Consider the following 11080-nt stretch of genomic DNA (forward strand, 5'->3'; position numbering starts at 1 on the left):
TTCTCCATTATGCTTTTACAGAAACTGAGACTCAGAGAAGAGCAAAAATACGGAATTTTATCAGAATCAATTCCATGATGTTTTGACATATAACCTTCCTTCCTTTTTTTTTTTTTCAGTTTTAGATTGTAAAATAATTTCACTTCTAGACAAATGCAAGAGCAGAATAAAGAATACTTGTATAGTTTTTACATGGATCCGTGTAAGTGTGTAGGTATGAATGTATGAATCTGTGCATCTAACCCTCTAATTGTGTTCTGAGCCTTCTGATTCTAAATCATATGTGTCATATCATATATATCCTTGAAGACTTCAGAGGGCGTTTCTGAAAAACAAGCTTTTTTTTTTTTTTTTTGAGAGAGAGAGAGAGGCAGAGTATTCGGAGAGGGGGGAGGAGGAGGGGCAGAGGGAAAGGGAGAGAGAATCCCAAGTAGGCTCCATGCCCAGCTTAGAGCCTAAAGTGGGGCTGGATCCCAGGACCCTGAGATCGAGACCTGAGCTGAAATCAAGAACCAGACACTTTAACAATTGAGACACCCAGGAGCTCCACAAGGACCTTTTCTAAACATAACTATGCTTCAGTTATTGAATTCAGGACGTTTAACATTGTCACAGTACTGTCATCAAACCTACAGCCCTCAGGCCAATTTCCCAGTTGTTTTGAAATGTGATTTTTATGGTATGTCACTGACATTGTTAGTGCACAGAGCAGTTATTTCTAGAAGGTCGTCTCGGCTTGGGTTTGCCTGATGTTTCAGATGAGGCATGCTGGGGTAGGACTGCTTTCTGAGTGATGCCGTGTCCTTCTCAACATCGTGTCAGAGGCACGTGACGATGGTTTCTGCCAGATCAGGTGATGTCAACTTTGACCTTTTTTCTTCACTCTACAGTTACTGTTTTTAAAAATGAATACATCATTTGTTAAAAATATTTTGAGGCTAGGTAAATATCCCATCCTTCTGAACTTCCATCCTATAATTCTATTTCAACTTTGATTCGGGATATTTGCCTAAGTAAATTATCACCATGATGATTAAACTAGGTGGTTTTCTTATACATTACTTGATAATACTCCTCAGGACTTGCTGAATGTTTATAGCAGCTTCACAAATTAAGAGCCATTAAGTCCATTTTTTTTTAATTTATTTATTTGACAGAGAGAGATCACAAGTAGGCAGAGAGGCAGGCAGAGAGAGTGGGGGAAGCAGGTATCCCGCTGAGCAGAGAGCCCGATGTGGGGCTCGATCCCAGGACCCTGGGATCATGACCTGAGCTGAAGGCAGAGGCTTTAACCCACTGAGCCACCCAGGTGCCCCCATTAAGTCCATTTTTGATAGTCACAGCTCTTTGTGGGGAAGCCAGGCTTTGAACTTAGGACTTCTCCTTAAAACAGGCTGTACCTTTTCCTCTGTAGAGCTTTTTTGTAATAGTTATGACAGTGACACGCCATTTTAATCTTTGGCTCTAGCCTTGTTCATCCAGCAAGTTCCCACCAGGTGGGCAACCACAGAGCTTAGCTTCGTCTCTTGCAGTATTCACCCACTTCCCATTGTTACCGTTTGACTGTATACTCCTGAGGGCAAGTCTGTATTTTACTCACTGCTATGAGCCCAGAGCCCAACACCAGCAGGCAAGCAAGAAGTATTTGTTGCACAAATTAATGAGTCGGTCAACACTGGTTTGAAGTCAACCTTCTTTCTTTGAACGTAGGCCAGTAGAAGAAATTTTACAATAAAGTCCCACAAATGTGTAACAGATTAAGTTTGAGCTCTGGAAAAGTCCTGTTCCCAACCTGAGCTAGAGTTTTTGGCCCAACCCCAGCGTAGACATGGGCTCTCTACCATTGCCATGTTCCCCAGAAGCATGGCCAGTCTGCTTTTTGGGGGTTCTGGTAGGACCAGTTTATGGGGAGCCTGTCTTCTGCTTGTTGAGAGAAGAAGGACTCAGGCTTGTTTGTTTGTTTATTTGTTCTTACGTGGCAGAAACTGATCCATCTGGGAGTGGAGGTAATTGAGGTCTTTGGTGTTAAGAGGCAGAGCCAGTTTGAGATCCAGGGCAAGAGGGACCCAAATGCAAAGGAAGTCAGGAGGAGATTGTTTTTCAAAAGCATGCAGTAGTCACTGACGACTTGCTGAGCTGGGACTGAGGCCACAGACATGGTGTTTGATGTGGGTGGGTCTCAGTGTTCTGTGGGGCCGAGAGCGGGAGCGTCTAGTGAGGACACATCACGCCAGAGTCAGGGTGTGAGGCCAAGGCTGGCAGAGCCGTCCTGACGTTCCACCAGAAGTGGGACATTGTCAGAGGCTGGAATTCCACTGGCCTTGTAGTGGGCACAGATCAAGTAATCACTTCCCTTCCTTCTGGGGGTGGAAAAAAGAAAGGGTGAGGAGGGGATATTATGGGTACCCTTTGTGTTTCCATTTTGACCTTGAGTTTCTAAGACCGAGTAGAAGAAATTGACTTTTATATCCTACCCCCACTTCCTTAGTTTGTGGGTTGTTCCCCAAAGTGTTCTCCTTGGAACGCCAAATCCCTGGGACATGAACTGGCATGTAAACCAGCCACCGGCCTCTACAATGAGAGGCTCCTCCTGCCCGGGGCTCCATATCACCTCCACTCACTGTTCCTTCTCACTGCCACTTCCTTACTTGCTTCCATCCCCTTTGGGGCCACAATTAACTTGGCTGCAGCCTACAGGCCAGCGTGCCCGGACTCTGACTCTCTCTTGCTAGGGGGCTCTTTCCCTCTGTGCAACCATCAGAAGGGGGATCATTGCAGTGAGCCGAGCCCTATAACCTTCACAGCACCTTCATGCAGTTTGATAGGGGGGGTGTGTGAGTTCACCGGCGAGGGGTGAAGTGTCTGACTTTGGCCAAGGTCATGATCGAAGGGTCTTGGGCTCAAGCCCCACATCAGGCTTCATGCTCAGCATGGAGGCTGCTTGAGATGCTCTCTCTGCCTGCCCCTCTGCCCCTCCCACTCGTGCTCACACTCACTCAAGAGAGCAAGACGGAGAAAGACCGGCTCCAGAGAGCCAGACTCCCTCTTTCTTCTCCAAGCAAAAGTTAGAAGTGTCTGGGTTACGAATTGATTGAGAAGTTAAAATTTAATTTAGTGAAAGAATGACTTGAAAAGCCTATGGAGACATTCTATAATTTCCCTCTAGCAGCTCTGTTCATGTTTGTTTTCGAAACAATTTTCCAACGGTGTGTGACAGAGCTGGTGTGTTATGCTGAAAACAGCGCTGCTGGGTCAGATATTGCAAAGCCCAACCAGCAGAGCTGATACCATTGTGTACAAGTTGGACAATTAGAGCCTGGGTGGCTCAGTGGATTAAGCCTCTGCTTTCAGCTCAGGTCATGATCTCAGGGTCCTGGGATTGAGCCCCACATTGGGCTCTCTGCTCAGCGGGGAGCCTGCTTTCCCGTCCCCCCCGCCCCCACCGCCCCACTGCCTGCTGCTCTGTCTACTTGTGATCTTTCTCTGTCAAATAAATAAACAAAAATATTTAAAAAACCAATTTGGACAATTAGGGGTGCCTGGGTGGCTCAGTCCTTTGGGTGTCTGCCTTCAGCTCAAGTCATGATCCTCGGGTTCTGGAATCGAGTCCCACCTTGGACTCCTTGCTCCGTGGGAAGTCTGCTTCTCTCTTTCCCGCTCACCCTGCCTGTGCACGAACTTTCTCTCTCTCTCTCTCTTTCCCTGTCAAATAAAGACATAAAATCTTTTAAAAAAGAGTTGGGTGATTAAGCGACGGAGGCACCCAGGCGACTGGAGATTATGATTCCAACCCATGGCTGGAGGGCTCCAAAGCCTGGGCTCGCTCACACCCCCTTGTTTCCAGTTGTGTCACACTTGGGGCTCATCCACACAGGACCCGGTCCTAGAACACAGTGCTGAGGTATGGCAGAGCTGTGGGCAGGTGCAGCACCTGCATGGTCTAGATGAAGCTCTGAACACTGGATGAGTGTGACCCTAACAGAATGAGCAGGCAGCGGTTTCCTGCCCCCATGTGATGTGATGGTTGGCTCTGGGGTTAGGTTGGCCCGAGCTGGAATCCAAGTTTCCAGTACACATTAGGCTTTCTCTGACCCTCGATTCCCTTATCTACAGTAAAGTAATAATTCTTCTTCCATAGGGTTGCTGAAAAAATGAAAACAATTATCCTTATATAAAGTACCCAATTCATTCCAAGAGCCTTCTCTCTTCCCTTTGGCCACTAGGAACCTCAAAGCCCATTTGGTGGCTCATCTACACCAACTGTGCAGGCCTAAGTGGTCATTATTTCTGCAATCCATCATTTACCTCTGCCCTCATCTTCCTATGGCATTTTCCCAGGCCCTGAGGTTTTACCTAATAATTGCTATTTTCTTATGGGGTGTGATGGTTAACTTCATGTGTCAACTCCACAGGCCTGAGAGATGCCCTAGAGCTAGGAAAGCATTTCTGGATGTATCTGTGAGTGTCTCTAGAGGAGATTATCATTTGATTCAGAAGACTGAGTCAAGAGATCTGCCCTCACCCAGGCGGGCCACATCAGCTGGTCTCAGGGACACCCAAATGGAACGAGAGGGTTAAGAACAAGGGCACGCCCTCTCTCTTCCTGAGCTGGGACATCCACCTTCTCCTGCCCTCGGGCACTGGAGCTCCTGGTTCCTGGGCCTTTGGACTTGGAGTAAATGATACCAACGGCTTCCCTGATTCTCCAGCTTGCAGGTGGCCGACTGTGGGAGTGCCCAGTTCCCATAACCGTGTGAGCCAAGTCCGATAATAAATGTCTCATGTCTTCCTGCATGTTTCTGTGTGCGTGTGTGTCCTGTTTTCTTTCTCTGGGGAACCCTGACTGACACACATGAATTTCTGCTAGAAGCTTATTTAAAAAAAAATGAAGAAATAAATAAGGAGACATTTCATGCAATGTTGCTTTTAATGCTCTAAGGGTTCAGGATTATTTTCTCTGTGCAACTCCGACAAGCTGAGTGGCATTTGAAATGTGCTTCTTGATACACAGGGTTAAAGACTCACTGGGACCGGCTGGACAACCGGAGGCCCCAAGCTTGTTGGGGACATAATAATTTCAAAAAGTGTTTAATGTAGCTGACAGCCTGTTGCCTATGGTGGAAGGGCCAATTTGTGGCTTTTGTACTTTCTAACATGTTCCAACCTGTTGTCTACATAGAATCACCACCATCATCATCATTTTCTCCCCAATTAATAAACATGTCATGATTCCAATACTAACTTTACTGCTTTGCTTAAATGTCACACTGTGATCCCTATCCTCAAGCCCTTCCTCTCATTTCTAAGAGTTATTTATCAAAGCAAGCTTTCCCATTATTCCTGGGGGATTCCCTGTCACTTTTCTGAAGCCTTTGGAGGGGCAAGTCCACCACGCGGCACAGATCCCCAGAGAAGCAGAAGCAGACTTGTGTCCTGGGACATCTTTGCTTGATATTGTGGAAGGAACATGGATGGGAAGTGCATGAACTTGGGTTTTGGTCAAGTTCTGCGATCAGCAGGGGTCTCTCAGGTTATCAGCGGAGGCCTCCACACGAAGTCACTCCTTTTCCAGTTTGTGAGGTAGGGAAATTGACAAGACAGTCTTGATGTTTCTTCCGGAGCGAACCGACACCCTCTGGATGCTTTTTGGTAGACATGGTGGGAATGGCCCTAGGGAGGGGACATTATCCCTGGGGGTGTTGCTCATTGCTCTGGTGCCCCTCCGGTCCTCCTCCTGCATTGGACTCCTAGTCCGTCCCCACGCCACAGCTGTCCCTATGCCACAGCCCATTCCAGCTCGCCTGGAGGCACCTTATGCTCAGCCTGTTTCCTGACCTTCTGTCAGGCATGCTTCATTTATTGCTCACCTGCTGGAAAATACCATTTCCTCTAGGACAGTAGTTAGACAGGACCCTGACCAGAGGAATATGTTTCTTGCCATCTTTCCAGGGTGATCTACACTGGGAGTGGGAAGACGGCTAGAAAGAACAAATTTAACCCCGCCCTACACCCCATGAATCTGAAATGATTCTCTGTAAGGTATGACGTAGATAGAGGATGGTCTGTTTCTAAGGTTCTGCAGAGGGAGCTGTGACTGCCCTCATTTGTAGGGGGTGGGGCCGCCTCCCTGTCTCAGCTGGAAGCCAGGAGGGGCAGGCACCTGTCCTGTTCACCACAGCATGACCCACGGCCTCTGTCCAGCTCTCCTTCGTGGTAGGCACTTCCCGAGAGCGTCTAAAATTAAATCATATATCTAGCTTGGGAATTCCATGGGTTTCAGCTGACTCAGGGATTGGAAATCAATGAGAAAACATTTAGGTAAAAAGGCAGTGGGCAGTGGAATAAGGGAGGGTGGGCTGAGGGCCCACTGAGGACTTCATCAATGGACACCAATGAATTGTGAGTTCTTTCTTATGGTGGCTTCTCTCTCTCTTTTTGTGCAAGTCCTTGTGAATCATTTTCAGTGGGTGGGTGTAGGCTGCTGAGAAGTTATTCTTTTTCCTTAGTACTGTTGTTTCGCTGCTTCCCAGTTAGAACCGCTGTCAATTCTCTCTTCTTTCAGAGTCTCCGCTTGCTAAAGGCAGACTTGCACCTGACCTATCTTCACAGCTCCCAGATCCTCTCAGACTACTTTAGTTCTAAAACTCTAGGGCCTACAGCATATTGTTGATTTTTGGTGAGCTCTCACAGACACTGCAGGCGGTATTTTCTCTATGATCTTGTAAGAGGCTGTCCCCTGGTCCGCTTTTTATTCATCTTCCCCCTTGCACTCCCATTCTCGCACAAAAGAATACACTATAATTTAGTGCGATTCAAATTGGATGTGATTCAACTTCCTTCAGCTCAATAATTTCTATGGTGCTTGTGTGTCGGATCCTACACCAGGCACTGAGAATACAAACGTGACGGGATAACACACTTGCATGCAATTCACCAAGTGGAGACGGGCGTCACATTCAGACCCATTCCAGGGCAGTTCTCATTGAGAACTGGGGGACAGCAGGCCTTGGGAACTAGCCAGGGGTGGAGCCTCCGAAGTGTTGATCAAGGAAGAAGGTGAGTAGAAGGAAGTAGCTGGGGGAACTGCTTTCGGAAAACGTGGGGAAAGAAGGAGCAAGACCAATGGCTGGGCTAAATAGGATGTAGGAGGAAAAAAAAAAAAGAAGGGAAGATGAGAAGAGTATTCCCAGAGAAGAAGTCCGGGGTTGCTCCAGAATGTCTCCCTGGTACCCAGGAAGCTCCGTGGAGAACACGGAGAACACGAAGAACAGTGGGTGACCTTGCTGCACGATGCTCTTGGGCAGAGGAGTACCAGTGCTTGGTTTAGTGTGGGTAGGGCTAGCAACTGAACCCAAGAATATTCTTGAGATTAAGTTCCAAGATAATAGTACTGAGGAATAACCAAGAACAAGGCTGTTAGGAATGAGAGAGGCAGGTGGTGGATGATGGAAGCCCAAGACAGATTTCCAAGTTTCTGTGGGTGAACTGGGCAATCCTGAGATGAGACTGTAGTTCTGCTGAAAGGCGGCTAGGAATAGAGGGCTACAGTGTTCCAGAAGACAAGTGTCCTATCCGTCACCTGAGTAGGGGCTGAGGTTTGTAGGGGCAGGTCAGCAGGCAGGGAGGGCAGGCAAATGGCGCAGGGGTTAAAGCTCTTGGAGGAGATGAGTGCATTACACAAGGGAGGGACAGCCTGGTGCCTGGGGGCAAGGGGAGACGTTAGAAAGCAAGATGGCGCCCTGGGCATATCCTAGTTTTTACTTCCCTTTGCCAAGTTCCTTATGCCTGTTAGGGTTGTGAATATTGGTGACTCCTTCACCAATATTTCATGGGAAAGGGCCCATGACCCAGGCCTGACCAGCCACAGCATCCTTAGCAAGGGACCGGTCCAGCGGCTGGAACCATGACCCAGGCAGGGTCAATGTCTTTTATCCCATGGAATTTAGCTGAGTTTGGTTTGGTTTTTGCCTTTTTCCCCCACAAGTACAAACCTTATTTCTATTACAAGTATGTTAATAATAAAAGCAGTAGTTGTCATGGTAGTAAAAAGAGGGGATGGGGGTTCTGTTACATGGTTTTCAGAACAAGCTCTGGAGCTTAGACCTCAGCCCTGATCCAGGCAGAACCCAACATGACTCCGGTGGCAACAGGGAACCCCCAACCTTCTCCATCAGAAGACGGTAAAGACAAAGGAGCTGTGCTCCCCACCAGACACAGAAGGCAGTTATGCCAAATGCCAAAGAAGCAGATTAAAACAAAGCCTCTAGTGCACTCACCTCTAGCTCAATTCATCTCCAAGACTTTGTTCCTAACATATATCGCAACTGGCCTGAACACTTCACCGGACGGCCTCCATTTGCACCAGAGGCCCAGATTCTGGAGTGGGGAGGGACAGTACACAGGACAGTGTTCCTAAAAGTTCCCAAATTGAGACCCCTGCAGAGAAGAGAATCACTTCACTGGTACCAGGTTTCCAGAACCCTCTCTCCTCTTTCCCCCAGGACGATGCAGCACCAGGAAGCCGTGACAATAGCAAGTCAAAAGACAGAGCCTTAGTGGGCTGAGAGACCACAACTCATATTCCTGCTCAGCCAAACGGCAGCAGTTAAAGACGAAACATTTCTCAACAGCCTCCCTGCTACCCCTCCCCCAAACTCACAGACTCCCACAGCACAATCTCAAAAGACACAAAATGGCATGACTTAGAAAAAGTTAAAATCTGTAGAATCTCCCCTGTCCACAGAGCCCAAGAAGTGGGCCCTGAACCACAGCACGTGCTGCCGTGCAGAGAAGACAGAACCACCCTGCAGGTTCTCTGTGACCACATCACTCCTCCTCCTCTTCCTCTTCTGCATCCCTAGCTCCTTTGCTTGGGGGGGTTTGCCTTTGTTGTTCTGTTCCAGTAGTTGGAGGCTGTAGGGGTGACCCGTGAGTTCCTGCCACCTCCGCTCTTACCACTTACTCTGTATCTCCCTGAATGCCCATGGGGGCAGGTGGGTAGAAGGTTTTCTAGGTAGAGATTTCGCACTGGGTGAATCATTGGAATGTGTCCGGTGGCCATGGCCACATCATGGATATTCTGATGGCGCACTCGGCCATCCTGGCTGTCTAAGTTGTTGAGCTTCAGTATGCGAGGAGGGCTAGGCTGGCACCCAGATCCGGGGCCTGATGTGGATGTGGACAGTTGGTTACAAGTAGCTGTCATATTGATAATAGGTCTGCTGAGGGGAAGAAGGTAGGTGGACCCTTTAGCCTTTTCCTGCTTAATATCATCCATGTAACCAGAAAACAAGTCTCCCTGGTGTCTGACATTCTCCTTGAGCAGCTCTGGTGGGGTCTCTGGATGCTGGAAATCCTGTCTAGGAGTCCCCTCTGTCACATGGTTGTTTGCTGTGGCTGGGCCTTGGTCATACTGGTCCTGGTGATGGAACAGAAGCACCTCCTCCTCCTTCTGTACCCCACAAAATTCACATGGGACGATGATACTATCCTCCAGAGTGGGTGCATTTCTCAGGCCCATCCAAGAGTCGAACTGGTTACTCACAGCCTGCTGCAAAGACTTTTGGAAGATGATAGCGGGGTCCTCCACCCCTTTGGGGGAAGTGCTGCCCACACTGAGTGTAGGTAAGGCAGAGGAAGGACTACAGATTGTCTGATGGTCAACCAGCCGTTCCTGTGTGCGGAGCCCCTCACAAAATTCACAAAGCAGCATGGTCTGGTCAGCGGCACCTTTCACGTCATTCAGAGTATTGGAAGCTTCAAGGGACTTGTCTGCACCACATGCAGCCCTCCAGAAGGCCTGCATTTCCACATTGCAGGCCCGCCCTTCATTTTCCAGACTTAGGGCCAACGTGAAGTCCACGTTTGCACTATCTTCTTTTGGGGGCTGTCAGGTTGTATTCCTCCCCTGCCTTTCTCATTCTTCCAGTAGATTATTCTGAGCTGGAATCTGGGCTGTCGTGTTCCTTTGGTTGGTAGTTCTACTATGGAAAGTGTCCGATTCAAAGGCTCCCAGGGGTCTTCGGGGCAGCCTCCTAGGTGGGTCCAGAGCCTCAATTTGCCTGAGGAGCTGGGATGCAACGTAGATGCCATCTTGACCCCTGGACTCATCAGATGCATTAGGAGGCATGGCAACCTCATCTCTCTTTTCCTCCCCATCTCTTTCACAAGCATCAGGATGAGTCTTCAGATCTTTCACCAGGACATTGCACCCACAACTGCCCCAAAACTTCATCCGGGCACCACAGTAATCTCCATCGTCCTTCAGTTTGAGAACAGAGAGTTTGAAATCACAGTGCTGGCAAAGGGTAAGACATAGAGGACCCTCAGTCTCCTCACGCTTTTTTAACTGCCTTTTCTCCAAATTCTTTGACATTTTCAGGTTACCTGACAATGTTCTGTAGCCATGTGACTCTCCATGTCAGATTTGGGAAACGGTTCCTTGCAGATAGGACCCATACCAATGTTCCTTTGACAGTGGGTCTCATGGATGATAAAACTGAACACAGGAATTTCTTTTTTTTGCAATTGTCACACAGTTGAGTGTCCTGGTCATCTAGAAATTCAACCATCTTTAGTTCTTCCTGAAAACCGGGACAGCAGCAAGGACTTGCAGCGGACCCACTAGCTGCAGACACAGAGCCTGGTTTTTTGCTTGTTTTTAATTGATCATAGTCCAAGCACCTAGAACAGTGGCTTTCAAAAATATTTGTTAAATATAAATGGACATAGATATTGGGAAATGGTTTCACAGGGTCGCTGATCTGGAATCTTGTGACGGTGACGGTGACCATGTTGCCTGTTCCATGGAATGGGATTTTCTGCAGAATAACGTGAAGCAGAGAAAACCAGAGAATAGCGATGGGAAGATAATAAGAGGGACTGGAGGAGATGGGGAGGGAGGAGGAAGAGGGGAGGGAGGGGATGTGACTTACCTGGTGGCCAGGGATCGCAACTCCAGTTACAGAAACTTCAGCTCCTCCAGAGCTGTCTTCAATAATATCTGAGTGTCTTTTCCAAGCATGCAAACGAAAGTCCCTACGGGTTGCTCTAAATCACTATCTATTTTGTGGTAGAAAGA

General features: G+C 48.2%; 1 pseudogene across 1 annotated transcript; it reads right to left on the reverse strand.

The window, feature by feature from the left end:
* Positions 1–8826: 8826 nt before the first annotated feature.
* Positions 8827–10577, reverse strand: LOC308352535 (TRAF-type zinc finger domain-containing protein 1-like; annotated as a pseudogene). The gene has a single exon. The product of its transcript is annotated as a TRAF-type zinc finger domain-containing protein 1-like (transcript).
* Between the last annotated feature and the right edge of the window lie 503 nt (positions 10578–11080).

This window comes from Martes martes (genome assembly GCF_963455335.1).
Source record: "Martes martes genome assembly, chromosome: 11".
NCBI classification, from domain to species: domain Eukaryota; kingdom Metazoa; phylum Chordata; class Mammalia; order Carnivora; family Mustelidae; genus Martes; species Martes martes.